This window comes from Protomyctophum bolini, assembly GCF_963924005.1.
Source record: "Protomyctophum bolini genome assembly, chromosome: 11".
In the NCBI taxonomy this organism is placed as follows: domain Eukaryota; kingdom Metazoa; phylum Chordata; class Actinopteri; order Myctophiformes; family Myctophidae; genus Protomyctophum; species Protomyctophum bolini.
The window spans coordinates 33,351,932-33,369,948 of record NC_137872.1 but is presented as its reverse complement, the minus strand read 5'-3'; the positions used below and the strand labels follow the sequence as shown (position 1 = coordinate 33,369,948).

Below are 18,017 nucleotides of genomic sequence, written 5' to 3'. Positions count from 1 at the left end.
GGTTTCGGTTGCCTGAAATATAACACAACAGTCATTCTTTTATCCACATGGAGACGTCTTTAATAGAGTTCACACTTGTAAAATCCAGAGTGATAAATGTAACTTTGTATAATCTGTAATGTAGCCAAATGGACCCTTCCGTTTGTACTCTATATAAGATACAAATGGTTGAACACATGGGGATTTTACTGTACAGGGCACTTATACAAAGCCAGCCTGTTATACTGTACGTCATAGATGTATAAGTTTTAGTTTATCTGTGTTTTTGCCGTTATAATCATCATCCTGTCCATCTTCCTCGTAATCAGCTAATTCATCATCATCACTATCATCAGCGTCGTGCTTCTCCACACATCGTATTGTTGTGTATAATAATGTGAAACATGAGTGATAATTGAACCGTTTACAACCTAGTGGGAAAGCACCTTCTATCAATTTGACATTTAGCAAAAGGCGAGTGTGTGTGTGAGCACGAGCGCACGCACGCACAAAGACAAACACAAACACAAACACAAACACAAACACAAACACACACACACGCACGCACGCACGCACGCACACACACACACACACACACACACACACACACACACACACACACGCACACATGCACACACGCGCACACACGCACGCAGACACACACACACACACACACACACACACACACACACACGCACACACACACACACACAGGGGCTCATAATGAGTGCAGCCTGCCTGAACCCATATGCTGTGCAGGCCTGTGGCCCATGAGGCAGACCCGCTAGAATGACACACAATGGTATTTCCTGTCCATGCTGTTTCACCTGCATGGTCACTTCTCACACACAGACAGCGCACAGCAGCGAGCAGGCCGAGCGCGCACTGATTCAGCACAAAAAAAACATTCACGCACTGTCTCATATATACGCATGCAGTCACATGCAGTCACATGGACACAAACGCACACATATATATATATAGGCCTACTACACCTATATCATATGTATGTGTATGCATTAGTAAGTCACGCACACACACGCACGCACACACACACTCTGGCTTGGCTATAGGGCTCTCTGCTCTGCATTCACTGATCGATGCGACGCTAAGGTATTTATTCTAAGTGTTTGTGTCCATTCACCGCGGTTCATTTGTATGCTGCGGGCCACACCAGCTGGGACTTGGACTCTGAATGAGGCGTCCGTTATAGCTGTTCTGTCCTCAATTCAGGCCAAGCCCCGTCTAGCCTAGCCTGACAGGGATGTCCAGACAACACTGGGGCAGGCGGCGGTCGAAAGAGTACGCACATTTTCTACTTAAGTAAAAGTATCAATAGACTACTGCAATATAGAAATACTCCGTTACAAGTACAAGTCCGGGATTCAAAATGTACTTGAGTAAAAGTACAAACTCAAAATGTACTTTTGAAAATAGCAGATCTACAAGCTCACAATGCGTCGCGTGACTCGCATCGCGAAGCATTTTGAGCTTGTAGATCGTCTTTTCTTTTTAAAGGTTGAAAGTAGATTGACAGGAAATGGGGAGAGAGATGGGGGGGGGGGGGGGGAAGACACGCGGCAAAGGCCGTCGGGATCGGGAGTCGAACCCGCGGCACGCCGTCAGGCTGGCTCGGCAGTCTATAGGTGCCCAGACGGTTGAGCTATAACCGTCCGGGCCAGATCGGCTATTTTCAAATGGCCGAAATGTTTAGTAATAATAATCCAAATCTAAAAAGTAACTATAAGGACCTGATGTTTTCAAATAAATGCAGAGGAGCAAAAGTACAATATTTGCCTCTGAGATGTAGTGGAGTAGAAGTAAAATTACTAAAAAATACTAAAATAAAGTACAAATACCTAAACCTTTTACTTAATTAAGTACAGTACTTAAGTACCGGTATATTAGTTAGTTACTTTCCACCATTCCCCGTTCCGACAGGGATGGCCAGACAACGCTGTCATGACAGGAGGGAACCATATATGCAAAGTGGACACATTTACCCAATTATGTTTGTTACAATTTGTACACTCTCGGAGTTAGAAATGTATAAATTGCCACTGAGGGGTTTACTGTGTACTGGGGATCTGGATCATGGCTGAACACTCTGTCTGGAAACAGAGGCTGAAGAAGAGCCAAAAGGATCAAGAACAGTGATAGTTCAAGAATAAAACGAGTCCGCAAACCATTTTCTGCTCCCAGAAATATCTTTACTTGAAAGGTGGTGACGTTTCGAGCCAAAGCTCCTTCCTACAGGTCTAAGGAAGAGCTTCGGCTCTTGTCGAGTAAAGATATTTCTGGGAGCAGAAAATGTTGTGTGGACTATTTTTTTACTCTTGACTTGAACATTCTGTCTGGTCCACATGGCTACCATTTTTCGACACATTATAATATAAATGTGTTCCCCATAGGATGACTTTGAATGGTTACTGTGGAGGTCTGCTGAACATGCCAGCAACAACCCCCCAAAAAAAAGAAAATACGGACAAGCTATGTAAACATTCTATGGATTTTTCGACACAGGTTAATGTAAATGAATCTCAGGGGGGTTCATTGAATGAATGCAATGGAAATCGACTAAACTTGAGGCCAGAAAAGTGATAAGTGAATGGAATATAAATTACATGAAAATAGTGTATGACTGGTCTCCTTTAAAAACAGGCAGAAATCATATACTAAAAACGAGTTATACTGTGGGACAGTGAGGATACCGAGACCAAGAACACTTGAGTTATTTCCAGAAACGGAGAAGAGGGGAAAAAAATCCTACTTTCCACAACCTAAATTCAGATTTCTCGACATGCTTAGAAAAACACTGACCAAAAAACAGGAACAAACATCAGCAGCAACGACATGTAAAGCTATAATGCTTTAGAAAACTTCTACGAGATAAATACATGTTTTACGGTTTTGAACACACACCAACTTAAACGTATGCTCATGCACACACATTCAACATTCTAAATCCTGTTAATTTAACTCGCGCACACACACGCACACACACACGCACACGCACACGCACACACACACACACACACACACACACACACACACACACACACACACACACACACACACACACACACACACACACACACACACACACACACACACACACACACACACACACACACACACGCACACACACACACACACACAATTGCACTAGAGCAAATACTTACATGCACAGACATAAACACACAACACTATAATAAGTCCCAGACTTGGGCTAACCAAACTGCGGCTTAGAGACACAAGCTATTCATATCCTACAGAATGAGAGGTTAGGGCCCTTGTCTTTCCCCTTTTCAACATATAGGGCATCTGGGTGTGCGCGTGTGTGCGTGACATGTGTGTGTGTGTGTGTGTGTGTTCGTGTGTGTGTTCGTGTGTGTGTGTGTGTGTGTGTGTGTGTGTGTGTGTGTGTGTGTGTGTGTGCGCGCGTGCGTGTGCGTGCGCGTGAAAGTACAGTATATTATGTACAAGCGTGTACTTGTACAAAATGTGAGTCTCATGTGCGTTCAGGCGTGTATGTGCGTGCAGCCGAGCCGTGCATGAGGCTTTGAGTATACAGTCAGTGTGCGTTATTGCCTGTGCCTTAATTGCCTATATGTGCAAATGTGTGATTTCCATCAAATTGCTGAAAAAAACGTCAGATTGAGAAAGTGTCTCGTTAGCACAGCCTCGATGTGTCATGATGCATTTAGCATGGGCTGCGTAAAGAAGTCACTCCATGGTTAAACAAAGTTAGAGCTCAAGTCATCCAAATGACTAAGAAAACACTATTTACAGCATTCGGCCACAGCATCCAAGTTCAGTCCTGTCATCATTAATATCCAAGGAAACACTTGAGGTGAACCATTTAAAACCATTTGTCCCACTAAATAGTGGCCTCGGTAAGCCCTCTGCACTCTCTCTTATGCCACAAACGGCCCAGTCCATCTCAAGGACATATGTGTACTTTTGCCCTCTTTGGTAATCACAGGGTATATGCCACAAATCTGGGCTGTTTGTCTTAAAAATGTGGATAAAATATAATTTAAAAAGCCTCTTAGTTCAGTGGATTAATTGCTCGTGGATGAAAGGAAGGTTACTGACCCAATGGATAAGGGACGGTACGTGTAATTGACAACCCCCCCCCCCTCTCTATCTCTCATTCTCATTCTCTCTCTCTCTCTGTCTGTCTCTAACTCTCAAAAAGGGGCATCGTTTGTTTGAGGCGGTGCTGATTGTTTGATGTACTGTAGCTCCCTGTAGCACTGGCCCCCTTTTCCCTCTATGTAAGTTTTTATGGAGCATGGTATCAATTATCTATGACTTTTTCTATATATATATATGCAGCATATGCCCAATCCATATGGCCAGCCTTGAGCAACAAATAGTCTCAGGGCCTTGGTTAATTAACACTTAAAAAGCCCCGCCCCCCCCCCCCCAAAAAACTAATTTGCTGTCTGGGACGTAGAGTTTTTTCGGTGACCCCGATGGAACGAAACACAACATTCAAATATTTGACAGATTTAATTGATCAAGGCTGATTATTTCTATACGCAAGCCAGACAATCATTAAGCGGAATAACGAATGGCAAACGACCGGGGTCATCTACATACTACACACATAGTCAACATGTGTTCCATATCATGTCTATATAGGGAAGGTCTGTGTTGTGTAACAATCAGTTCAACATGATTATCAGAGTGAGAATGTCTCATTTATTTGTGTGCCATTTGTGTCACCATTTTGCTTTAAATGTGTTTCCGTTTAGCAGTGGATTTATATGTTCGCAGAGGCACGTATCGAGGCAGAATAGAATATATACGACCCCCCGACCCCTTCGTGTGCCCCAATCTGTTTTTGTACCTGAATTGCACCTAGCTTGCTCATTTCTCCCAGCCTCCTCAGACCACGCATCATCAACTATACTGAGGGGGGGAGGAGGGGGGGGGGGGGGGTACGTTGGCAGACGGCAGTCCTTCATGGCACTAGATGAATCAGAAAACATACAGTGCATACGTTCTCTCCCTCCGCCTCTCTCTCTCTCTCTCTCTAACAGACACATATGTGCCATCCATAAACGCTATATGCTGGTCAGATTTCTCTCCATCAAACACACACCTGAAACACCACAGGTTAACGGCATGCGTTCAACCTGGCGTGCCCATGTTGGACGTCATAATAGGCATCTGCCCAAATAGCCGATGTGCAAGCTCACAACACGTCACACACACATGCACGCACACACACACGCACGCACACACACGCACACACACAATCTAGATTGCTATCCGGCATGCATCCTCTCGATCACGCTTAGCGATAATTACGCCCACCACAGCTTGTTGTCCAAACTATATCAGGTTCTAGAACACCTCAGCCTCCCCATTAGAGAACCCCATGCAGTTCTACTCCATTGAGGCCTAATTGTGTCCTCATTCTTCACCCGGTAACAAGCTATAACAAACCTGTGCAGATGTGGCTCGCACATCAAAGAGAGGGAGGGGAGGGAGAAATTGTTTGTAGAGAAAAAAAAAATGAAGGGAGGAGGGGGGGGGGGGGGGGGGTATGAAAGGGGAAATTGACGTTGTGTGAGACCAAGCCAGAGCCACCTCAGGGAGGAAAGCTGGAAAAATGTGATATTTTACACCTGTATCTCAGGAGGTGAGGAGTAAGAGATGGGGGAGGGGGGGGCGAGGTAATTAGACGAGCGTGTGTTTGTGTGTTTATAAGGGATTTCCAGGCTGCTTCCATGGGGCTTGCCGCTGGTTCTTTTTTTTTCAGCATTCAATTTCGAATGATGCATTTGATGCCAGATTATGAAAATTGCTAAAACTGCCTTCGAATGCTTAAAAAACAAGTAAAAAAAAAAAAAAGACTAATATCGTTACCCTGATAAATAGCCGGCAAGCTTGTTTTAATGAATAATGCTATTGGCTCTATTTACTTCCTCATTAAAGCCCCAAAAAGGATGAGCGAAGAGAGAAAACACGTGTATTGTTGTCGTGATTTTTTTTTTTCTTTAAACTCAAACCAAACCAGGAAAACAGGGGATATACCAACACCATACCAAATATGGTAGATTAAAATGATTCATTTACACAGCTGGTGTGCAGTTTGTGACATGTTGTGAAACTAATTCAAGATAGATAGAAGGGAAAAGTAGCGGAATAATATAGATTATAAGTGCAACATTTATCCTGTGCAATACAACCTTTACCTGTGCGATAGGGCTGCATGGACAAAATGTCATATCTCTGTATAAATGCCAGATATTGCTATATTGATAAGATATACGATAATATCGTTCAAATTTCATATTCTATATTTTAAGTGTTGCAACATTGAAAAGACTGCATAACAAAAAGTCAATATCACTCTTAATTTTAAAGGGAAATATTAAGTAGTTCCGGTCATTTTGTGGGGGGCACAGGGGGCCACGCATTAACAATATCAATTCACAAAACTAGCGTTGTTTGTATTGTTGACCTATTTCTACCATATAGTGCAACTTTCGTTCATTTTTGACCCCTCTATATCTGCTATTTTTGGCAACTGTAACTATGACATAATATGTGTTATGCTTCTCTCATCTCTTGAAGAGAAAGATATAAGAAAGACGTAATGTAAGAACAAGTGGTAATCATAAAGGTGTACCAGTAAGACGCCTGAGAGCCCTTCTGAGGGCCTGTGAGGGCCAGTGAGGACCAGTCCACGCGACCTTGCCCTAAAGGTCAAGGTCGCGTGCACTGGCCATGGTCTTGAGTACAGGGTTTGATGAGGTCAGGTCAACATAATGGAATGTCAGAACAGGTCAGCTCCATATATGGAGATCTAAGGTGTCTTGAGTGTACAGGGTTTGATGAGGGCCCAGGTAGGGCCGGGGCTTTAATTTTCGGGCCTGTTGAGAACTCTAGTTTTCGCCGGCTGCCGGGCGCGGCTGCACTAATAACTTTGGGGCAGAGTGTAAATGGACAGGTATCAGTCAAAAGGGAGACGTCAAAGAGGAAGGATGGATGGGGAAGGATCAACATATGGAATGTCATAACAGGTTCTGACATATACATACAAATATTGATGACATCAGGGATCCCCATATATGGGCTTAATTGCGACAGCAAGTCGTATTTACTATGATCCCCGATTTACTATCATCCCTGATGATGTCACGTGATGTCACGAGACCTGAGCATCATATGGCTTGACTGACTGACTGACTGACTGAACTGACTGAACTGACTGACGGGAAATGCACGATTCCATAGTTAACTTCGACCTTTGGTCGCAACAAATGAAATATAAAATATGTTTTTCACACTTTTAGACCATATCCGTGGTCATCATATGGGCATACCTAACAATAGATGCCAAAAAAATGTCGTTTCTGTGTTTTTATATCAAAAATATTGTTTGAATTACTTCCTGAAAACGAAAACGTGCTGCGTGATGAAGTGTAGAGATACACATCGATAAAAGCCAATAAAAATGAAGCTCAACCGTTTAATTCCCCATATCTGCTAAGTCCAGCACAGCTGCTACTGATTACAGAAATCCTACGTTTTTATTCCCATTCAAGATAACATCCAGACTCGGTTTCAACTTAATCATCACGCTAAAATATGTATCTGAAAACATTATAGGATAGAAATAAGCCACATAACAGTAAACTGGTACAGCTGGCCAACTATCTGATTTGTAAACAATGCACACCATGCTCCTGGGTATAGCATATAGCTACCGTCCTATCGCCTGAAGGGATGCGACGCTCTGATTGGTTCAGAAACTTCAGAGCGGTGTTTCATGTTGAAACCGTCTAAAACTTCAAAATAAAATGCCCACCATTTCCGTTACACTACATCTTTAAGACCTCCGACCACTGTATCACAGAGTTTCAAATGAACCACTTTATACCTCTATGCCTAGACCTATTTTGGGACATTGTGGGACATTGTGGGACATTATCTGAAAAAAAAAATGAAAAAAGATTCCAAACGTTTCAAGCACTTTCAATACTTTTCAAAAACCTAGCAAATCTATACGCTCACAATACAATGTAACACAGTGTAATATTATTTTCGCTAAGACTACAGTATATACAGTATATACACTGCACAGTGCACACTAGGGTATAAGTGGTTAATCCACACTGTGGTAGGCCTATATCTACACTGATTATCCCAAGTGCTTTCACCTTTCATTAAGTTAACAGACCTTTCAAAAGATGCAGCTGCAGTGAGAGTAGCCCTTAACCATTTAGGACTGCAGAGAACTGATTCTACAAATGTCTCCTGAATCATATGACAGTTGTCTGAAAAACCTATGTTTCTGTATCAGTGGTTCTCAACCTATTTCATGTCAAGGACCCCCAGAATTATCTTTATTTGCCCGCGGACCATGTGTTTTTCCAGGGACCCCCCCCCCCCCCCCCCCCCCGAAGCAAAGATTTGAGTTATAAACATTCGCGCTGAAAGAATATTCAAATATTTGCGCCACATTTTCACGAAAATGGCAGATCTACAAGCTCGTAGCGCGGCACTCGGTGCCGCGCTACGAGCTTGTAGATCTGCTGTTTTCCAATAGCTAAAGTATAACATAATCCTTAAAACACAAAAAGGGTTGATGTCCTGAATGGGTTAAACTACAAGGAGGGTTTTAATCAAGATGATTTTCGTTCTGACATCAAGACTGTGTTAATATTATTGACAGTTTGACCCAGAAGACACATCACCAAAATGTGTTTCTTTTACTATTAACAATGCTGCGCAACCCTGATGCTGCGAGGAGAGACTCATATTACATACAGTGAAACTCCTGAGATCTAATTTAACTTTGAGAGTGCACAAGTGGACCCATTTGTGCACTCTCAGGATTAAACGAACACTCCGGATTTCACTGTGCAACTGGAGTACTGATTCAACAACAGCTTGTTGTGCCTTCACAGCATCCCCGATTAGAACGGTGACAACAAAAAACCAGTGACCACCTCATGGCTCACCTCTTAACATTGCTTTTTTTTACCATAAACCACATTTTCCAAATTTTTATAACGAACCCTCGTAAATCGGGCTGTACCACACCACAGATGAGGCCATTGTAGCCTCCATATTTTTTTAGGGTTTTCTTGGAAAGAAAAGTCAAGGTCAGGACAAACATAATAACATAATATTCTGTATACATGTGAGAGATGACATCATTGGCAGCAACAGCCAAGAGCTGAGAGATCACACAAGACTGGAAAACCGCCTGTTTGATCATCCTGTGGTGTGCTACATAAACACACACACACACACACACACACACACACACACACACACACACACACACACACACAGACCACGCATATGATCACACATGAACATGTACACATATGTAGACACAGACGTGCGCACACATAAATATAAATACAATGCTATATCACACATGCGGTCATGTCTCTCTCTCTCTCACACACACACACACACACACACACACACACACACACACTACATGATTACAGTATTTACTTCTAAGCCTCCTAATGTAAATCACACACTTGCTGATGTTGGCGCAGCCAGTGGAACAGTTGAGACCAATAATCTATTTAGCCGTGATCCATCCGATACATTTAGAATAAAACTGATATTGCTTTAGCCTAAAAGGGAATAGTATAATCTATTCGTAAACTGTTGGTCTGTGATGTAAAATGTGTCATGGGGTCTATGAGGTCTGCTGTGGCTCAACATGACAAAAGAACTTCAGAATTTCATCACGCTGGGTCGCAGGGCAAGATAATTTATTTCACATTTGTGAGTATGGCCTGGAAAAGGGCTATAAGTTTGATATAAAATGCAGCTTATTTGGCGTCGAGGGAAACTACATCATATAACTTCCTGATTGACGTGCACTGCTCGTACTGCATATATACTGACTGACAGGTTGATAGAATTCTGCCCATGATTTCCAACCTCCTTTTCGTTTAAAAAGAGGTGAGTTTGCTAAGTAGGGGAATAACAAATCAAGATAATCCCATGTGAGGCCTGTCCTGAATTCTGTATCATTTTTTACTGATGAGCTCCTTGGGCAGTTGCCATGTCAGCTAGGATGCTAGTAGTAAACAAACAATTATTCATACTAATAAATCTTCCATATTCATGTGCAAATATAGGCTCGCTCATTCTTATCTATAAGCAGCTTGAATGTGGCATGTAGGAGGTTGCCCAAATTATGGACTTACTTGACTCATCCCATGCCAAAATATACATTTAAAAGGTCAAAGTGGCTACAGAATAGATATATTAAAGTAAGGTAAACCACACTTTTACTTCTGTGACTAATTTCAGAGGTAATCCTGCTTACATGATCTGCAGCAAAAAAACGATTTTAAACGCTTGAATCTGAGAATAAATGGAATTGGTTATTAGAGAAAAATAATCCAAAACTATATGTCTCCAATTACAAAATAAATGTTTGAAAAGGACACAGCACAGTAGACCCACGATAACTTTTAGCCTATCCATCACTTTAGTGTCATGGAATTTGATCAAATTAGATAACTGCAGTCACCCCTATAGGCGTTAGATTCAAGCAACAGGTTAAACCCACTGTGCATAATATAGCGCACAGCTGAAATGGGCAATATTGCACATTAGAGCTGAGAATAGGTTTCTTCCGTATTTTATCTGGACCTTTTATATTCCAAACTCTGTTAAGCGAGCCATGACAATCTCTAAAATGTCACAGCATATATCAGCGACCACATGTTGTTACTTGATCGGTCGCTTATTTGTGCAATACAGCATATCATATGTGTAGCTATAAATAGGCCATTCAACATGCCCACATCAAAGACGTTAGCCCCGAGAAAAGGCACGCTCTCTCCCTGTGAGTCTGTGGAGCACGGGGCACTGAGCTGTGGGCAATGTGCTCAGGCCATGCAGGACACTGTCACACTGGGCTCCGGTTCCCTGAAGTGGAATATTCACAACATTTTGTGTGGCTGTTAAAATAAGGCACGATGATGAATGTAGCTATAGTCCTATAATAGCAGTATTTCAGTTGTAAATACAGTCTTTGTTCGGTCGCACCTCACCCTTGTTTAAAAATAACATAAAATAAGCAATTCATTGCCTGACTCGACTAACAGGTGTGCCCGCCGGGAGAGGCTTGCTCTCTCGCATGGAGCGTGGACACGCATTAACACTGCTCTCCCACAGTCGTTCGTTTCATACAAACCAACAAAAGGGGGAAACTAATCACACATTATACATTCTGCATGCGTCTCTGCATGTACATAACCCTCACCTGGCCTGAGATATATGTATAGGCAGGGAGAAATATACATCCCCCATGCCGAATGATGCGTCCATATAACTTTGACTCTGTCATGGTCACCTCAGCATCAAATCCTTTTAACAGCACACATTTTGGGTTGACAGAGTGAAGTCCATGCATGTGGACCTCTTTGTTTCCAGAGGTCATGTCTAGGAGACCAAGACCATACATGGCCCTTTCTCCCCAGGCAGTTTGCAACAGCCTATATACTGTAAATTTGTAAAACATTAAACCAACTATAGCGTATAAGCTTCCCATTCACACAAGTAAGTCCATTTTAAAAACAGATTTATATTGTAAATACTACTCCTCCACTAAAAATCAGTTAACACATTTATCATTCTTAATGAATTAATAAATATTACTTTTCTAAAGGTTATATGATGGCTAATGGATAGATTTCCTATTCTTTAATACCCTCCCCAAGTCCCCACATGGTTCCTTTTCTTTAATAGCCTACTATATCCATACAATAATAATCCGAAGAAAACATGTTCATTAATGAATAATGAATTTGACCAAGTCATTGGACATATTCTAGGCCAATTAAGAGTTCAGTCTGCCTGCAGGCTTTGAGAAATAGGGACAAGCATTTTCAAGAGACTGGTTGGGACTTGAGATGCATGGCATTGTAAAGTATTAACTTCAGTGCTACTATAAATCACATTATCTTTAAGACAACCATTCATAATTTGCCTGCATTGGTGAAAATGCAGTTAACTTTTTATAGAATATATATTCTGTTCCTTATAGGCCTTATTATTCTGTGATTGATATAGCCTTAAGTATAGCCTAAGCCTACATATATCAGTATAGCATACTCAGATACTCCTATCATTAAAACGTGTGATATATACTGATAGGCCCATGTGTGATAGATTCCCCTTTCGTTGGCCTGAAAACGAATGACTGAGAGAGCAGTGTGTCGCGCTCCAGCGAGTGTTCATGCCTTATAACAGTGGACATGCATAATACAGGCATGGCATGCGATTTTGGGGACAGTAACACACTATATATATAAGCAGTTAAAGCCAGGCAATAACAGTGATTTGACATAGACTGACCACTGTTATCTATTCCATATAACAGGGTTGGTGCTTAGACAATAATTTGTCAACAAACTTTCCCAACTTTTTATAAAACATCTATATGCAAATTAATAGCCTATACACACACCGTTTTATTTTAATGACAAACTACAATAACTGTGCAGGCTGGCTGCATAAATGAGTAAATTATTGGTTTACATAGCACGTACCATTGTGGTGCAGGGAAATGTGCCAACACTCTCTCAAAGACCCATTTTCCACTCTAAAAAGTTCGGCTTCCAAAAAAAAAAGTCAGTGGGAGAGCAAAGCTCTCTCTCGGTTTCTTCTGTCCTGTTGGCCTACCGGAAGCTGAAGAGCCCTAATACGGGACGGCCTGTTGCCCAGAGAACATTTTTTTTTCTCCTCTCAAAATGTGAACTTGAACTGTTCTCAGTCGAGACAACAAGAGAGGGAGAGAGTCGTATAATCCCAGCCGTCCTCCCGTTTCGCGACTTCTTTTCTTCTTCACCCAACGCAGCAATAAGGTGCTTGCCTTGTTGTGTTCGCGATTATAATTCCATGAAAACGGCCGTGGAACCTGGAACGTGGGAAAGCATATATGAGGAACGGTGGGGCTCTTTTCTTTTCTCGCCGAGTCTCGTCTGTATAACAACAGAACAGGACAGCTCCACAGTAGACAGACAGTCAGACAGCCGGTGAGAGTTGGTGCTGCTTGCTGAAGCAGGCAGCGCTGCCTGTGCGCGCTGATCGTGCCACCACCGTCTCGTCAGAGCAGCAGTGTGGTGGTGGTGGTGGTGGTGGTGGTGGCGTTGCTTTGGGTGAGCAACATGCAGGGCACCGACACGACAGTAAGTAGCCCCGTCTCTGCTTACGCTCTGCTTCTCCTCTCCTCTCCTCTCCTCCTATAGCACATCAGCTGTTGCTTCTCCCGCACACACTGAGTGGGACAGACAGACAAGGGAAGGGTAATAGTCCGCTTCGCCGGCTCCTCGCCTCGGCTCCTAACGGTCCTGAATGATCGGCCCTCCTTCTCCACCTGTTCCTGAGCGTCCGGACGGACGGATATGAGGACTCTCTCTCTCTCTCTCTCTTCCACTCCGGGGATAAAAGTTGAAGAAGACTATAGAGGGAAACTGATCTAGTTGCGACAACATGGATGATGTCGCAACACCATAACATCAGAGTTTGCGAGACGAGACTTCACTTGATGATCGATGCCAGTCTGCTGCCAGTTCAGTTGACTCGCGAGCACGCGCGCCCGGCGCACACTATAAAGCTAAATAAAAAAATAGGCTAACGAGTGGACGGACGAGGGTTTTTTTTTTTTTGCGAGTGGGGGGTTCCTGTGGGAAATATAACCAGCTGTCAAACATTTAATGTAAACAACAACCGCAAAAAAATAAATTTAAAAAAAAAAGTAAATGTGCGTGCACCCGGCCGGGTCTCGCTCGGGTCGGGGGTGCGTGCGTGCATGCACCGTGCACGCACAGTCGCACACACACACGCGCGCGCACGAGAGACGCTAGCAGTGTGTGTGTGTGTGTGTGTGTGTGTGTGTGTGTGTGTGTGTGTGTGTGTGTGTGTGTGTGTGTGTGTGTGTGTGTGTCGCGGCCGGGCCAGAGGAGAGGAGCGGAGCCGCGGAGGGGCTGGTGAATTATTAATAACCGGAGCGGTTCACAGTCTGTCGTGTTCAGTGAGTAAGCAGGGCGGCAGCTGTACTGGGGGTTTAGAGGAATTAAATACGGGGCTCACAGTAAACCAGGGACGCGGGGGATTAGTTGAGCTCTCACCGGCAACAGTGTAGGGAAAAGCGCGGGGCCGAGTGAGAGAGAGGGAAGGAAGGAGGGAGGGAGGGAGCCGGGAGCGAGAATGATGAAGGCTAAATATTCTGTAAAATTAGGATATATAGTCAACGATTTACACTATACAGGATGGAGCGAGAACAGGATTGCTTTATGAAGTATAGCCTATAGGCCTATAAAGCCTTATATACACATGACATTAATTATTGTCATGCCAAAAATATTGCATATAAAGTCATGCATGCCTGAAGTAAAAATGTAATGAGACTATTTTATAAACATATATAGTATATGTTTCGATTTTAAAAGGTTCGTCGTGGCTTAGGTCTATATACAAGGGCCGGCTTTTTGCAGGGATTTCCCCGAGACCTGCATGCAAAAAAATAGTTGACAGATAAGGCCTTTGGCTAGCATATAATATAGGATATATCATAGATTATAAAATCACAGTTAGGCTACAGGAACTAGAAAAATGAATATGTATAGGCTATAAGATCAGGACTGCAACATGGGTGGTCATTCAGGTGCATATTATTTATCTGGAATCATTTCCATTCGTCCATGAATTAAAAGAACAGGTGCACTCACTCACTCACTGAACTGTTTTCACCTTGGTTGAATGCATGCATGGCAACAGCCTCACGTCTCGGACTTAATTGGAAATGGACACATATATATAGGCCTATATACGCAGCATGTTCAAGGCAATATAGGCTATTCATTTGTTCAAAATGAATACTTTTTTGGTTAAAAAGACAAGTAAAACAAAAAGAGGAAATGCAGACGTCATGCAACAAAATGATGAGTATTCTCATGCGCGCTCTCGGCTCTCGCATCATCATGCTGTTTCTTATACCTCATTGGTTCAACGAAGGCTATATGGCCACACACATGGACTGACTCATAGACATAGTATGGCCTATATATATATAGCTAAATATGCAATAAAAGATAAATTACCCCCCCCCCCCTCCTTTTTTTTTTACAGGAGTGTCTTTTTATGTTTTATTACGTCTGGGTCATTTCAAGAATGACCGAACATATTAGCTAATGTTACATTCTTTATATATTCGGTATGTATAGGATATATATACCACAGAAAGGGGGTATAAGCATATAGTCTATAGTTTTATATTAAGCTCTATTGTAACTTATTAAGCGTCATTTTAGGGCAAAGTTATACTCTTAATGAAGTGTGGTTAAATTTAACACACTGGGTATAGCCTATATAATTGTCACGGACCAATGTAAAATTGTAAGTCAATAAACAGCCGCACTCAAATAAAACGCCCGTCTATAGACTATCGATGAAGGGAATTGACGGTGATTGACTAATAATAATGAAAGGGAAAGAAATTAACCCACTGACATTTGAATGTCGAGTCCATGCCATGTGAAAGTTTGTTACAGGCATTTTCCATATGGTCTGCTAGCTTGGCATAGCATTTTCAACAGGTATACAAGTGTTCGGTCTTAAACTCCTTTGATGTTTTATATAAGGCGGAGGTGCCATATAAGGAGGTGCTTTAGCTTTACAAAGGCTATTTGAGATTTAAAATAGCAGACAATGTTATTGTGGACCATTGTCAGTTTAGGAATATATAGAGTGTTGCAGCATGTTGTCACTGGCTGATGCTGTTGTTTAGTGTGTACTATTATGTAACGCAATTTATAGGGTCTAATTGAATTTATTATTACAATCGTTTGTATAAGGCTAATAAATACTTAATAGTTAATATAGAATAATCGATTCATGCTATATTTATATTTTAATTTATGTGTAACTTATAGCTTCTGTTGAAGCAAACGAAATAAAAAAGAAAACGGTGTGGCTAATAATAGAACATAATCAGATAATCACACTATAGAAATGAATCGTATAGGCCTTTCTGAAAGATGCAGGATATCCAATTACATACCAAATTTATATCAGGATATCCAATTACATACTATATGACTATATTATACTATACTATATTTCTGAACTGTCGTTTCTTTCCTGACTTTGCAGGCCTATACAGCTACAATTCCCTCGCCCTGATATAAAGGCCCATTTTACATTTGAACTTAAATATCACGAAATATTTTTCCTGTGGAGATTTTTAAATCACGTTTGAACCAAAATGTTGGGGGCATTGATGATAAACTATTATTCACACGCAAGCTTCTCATATATATATATATATATATATATATATATATATATATATATATATATATATATATATATATATATATATATATATATATATATATATATATATATATATATAACTAATTTCTTTAAAGAACAGGCCTTGAATTCTTTCAACAACCTGCAGATGCGTCATGATCACCAAACATGAACACCTGCATCTGCAGGAGCACAAATGGTATAGAATCTGGCGAAATTATTGAAAAATGAAAAGTGAAACACACAATATTTATCGCCTTGTTGACAGTATACGTTTGTCTCTGTCAAAACTGACTGACGCAGGCAGTTCACTATATTTTAATGATGACGAGTTTAACGTTAAAATTACAATGCTTTTATAAAGGTTATCTCAGTCTGACCATGCATGGGCTGGGCATGCAGTTAGAGCATTACAGTTGCTGCGTTGCATACATGTATACGCGGGAGCGGATTCACGGCGATTATAAGTTCCACAAGCGTTTGTTTTTAACAACAAACGTATAAGTCTATAATGTGTTTTGCAAATTGCACTGTACAATACTCGCGGGGACATGCGGCCTGTGGGCCGGCCTTCAATTCCAATGCGGTCCTGTGCTGTGGCATGTGCACGCTGGCCATGTCGGCACTTCATGCCTTTCGTTACTCCCATAATATAGTCGACTAGAGCCTATATGGCGTCTCTCCCTCGAGGTTTACACAAACTGTGAAACAAAAGTTCCACTAGGCAACGGCGTGCAGAGGAATGCTGACCTTGTGGCTAAAGAAAGGCCAGACCCGCCAGCCCAAATCAAGACTATTCTCCCCATTCTTTTTTTTTTGTTGGTCTGAATCAAGATGCATTTAAACCTGTGCCAACTTCCAAAAAGTGCTGTGATTGTAAGGCCTAAATAACGGCCTCTGGCACATTATGCATATAGGCTATAGCTACTTCAGGCACAATTCTCTGCTGTCTTCACTATTATGTGGCCATATAGTTCCTGTCTTTCATTCCTGGAATCCTGCATCATTATTCTTTTTTTTAAAGAAAATAATCTCAAACAAGTGAAATGTATATATAGCCCGTGGTAATAGCATTTTGGTGTTAAAATAACAAACACTGCACACATTCTGTTTCCATTCAATTCAGCCAATATATTTCAAACACAAAAAATAAGGGCATTAGAAATATATACTTATATATAGGCTATACACTAGTGTACGTATATACTAGTATACAGTGTATACTATAGTGACCCTGCCCCAAACCAATAAGCTATAATTCTGACACAAAAGCTCCAGAGAGAAGCTGCAAATGTATAATATTTAGTAGATTGTTATATTATTTTAAGTCAAAAGAACCTTTGGTGTGAAAGGTACACATATAGGCAAGTTTGGAACAGTCTCCCTTACATGCAGGCCTAATTCATCTCTAGGCCAGAGGGAAGAAATTGAACCCCAAAAGGTCCTTTGAAACAAGGCCGGTATAATAGAGTTCTGTTTAGAACTGACCCTTGAGTGCTGCTTTTTTAGACATGGTAACAAAATCTTGTTTCGTGACTATATAGACTTGGAGTGCAGACTTAACTTCAGATACACACTAATGGGCATCAACTGCAGAATGCATGTTACTTTAGCCCATGTGGTTTTACACCCTTTCCATATCAATGCATATTATTTCTTCTGCATTTGACCTGCATGCACGGACCATGCACTATTTGATGGGATTTCGCTTC

The 18,017-nt window shown here is 41.6% G+C and overlaps 1 long non-coding RNA gene across 1 annotated transcript in view; it reads left to right on the top strand.

The window, feature by feature from the left end:
- The first annotated feature begins 12,544 nt into the window (after nt 1–12,544).
- LOC308324782 overlaps nt 12,545–18,017 on the top strand; it is a 14,876-nt gene continuing 9,403 nt past the window's right edge. The window contains exon 1 of the long non-coding RNA XR_013964966.1: nt 12,545–13,178. This is a non-coding gene — a long non-coding RNA (uncharacterized lncRNA). The remainder of the gene's footprint in view (nt 13,179–18,017) is intronic.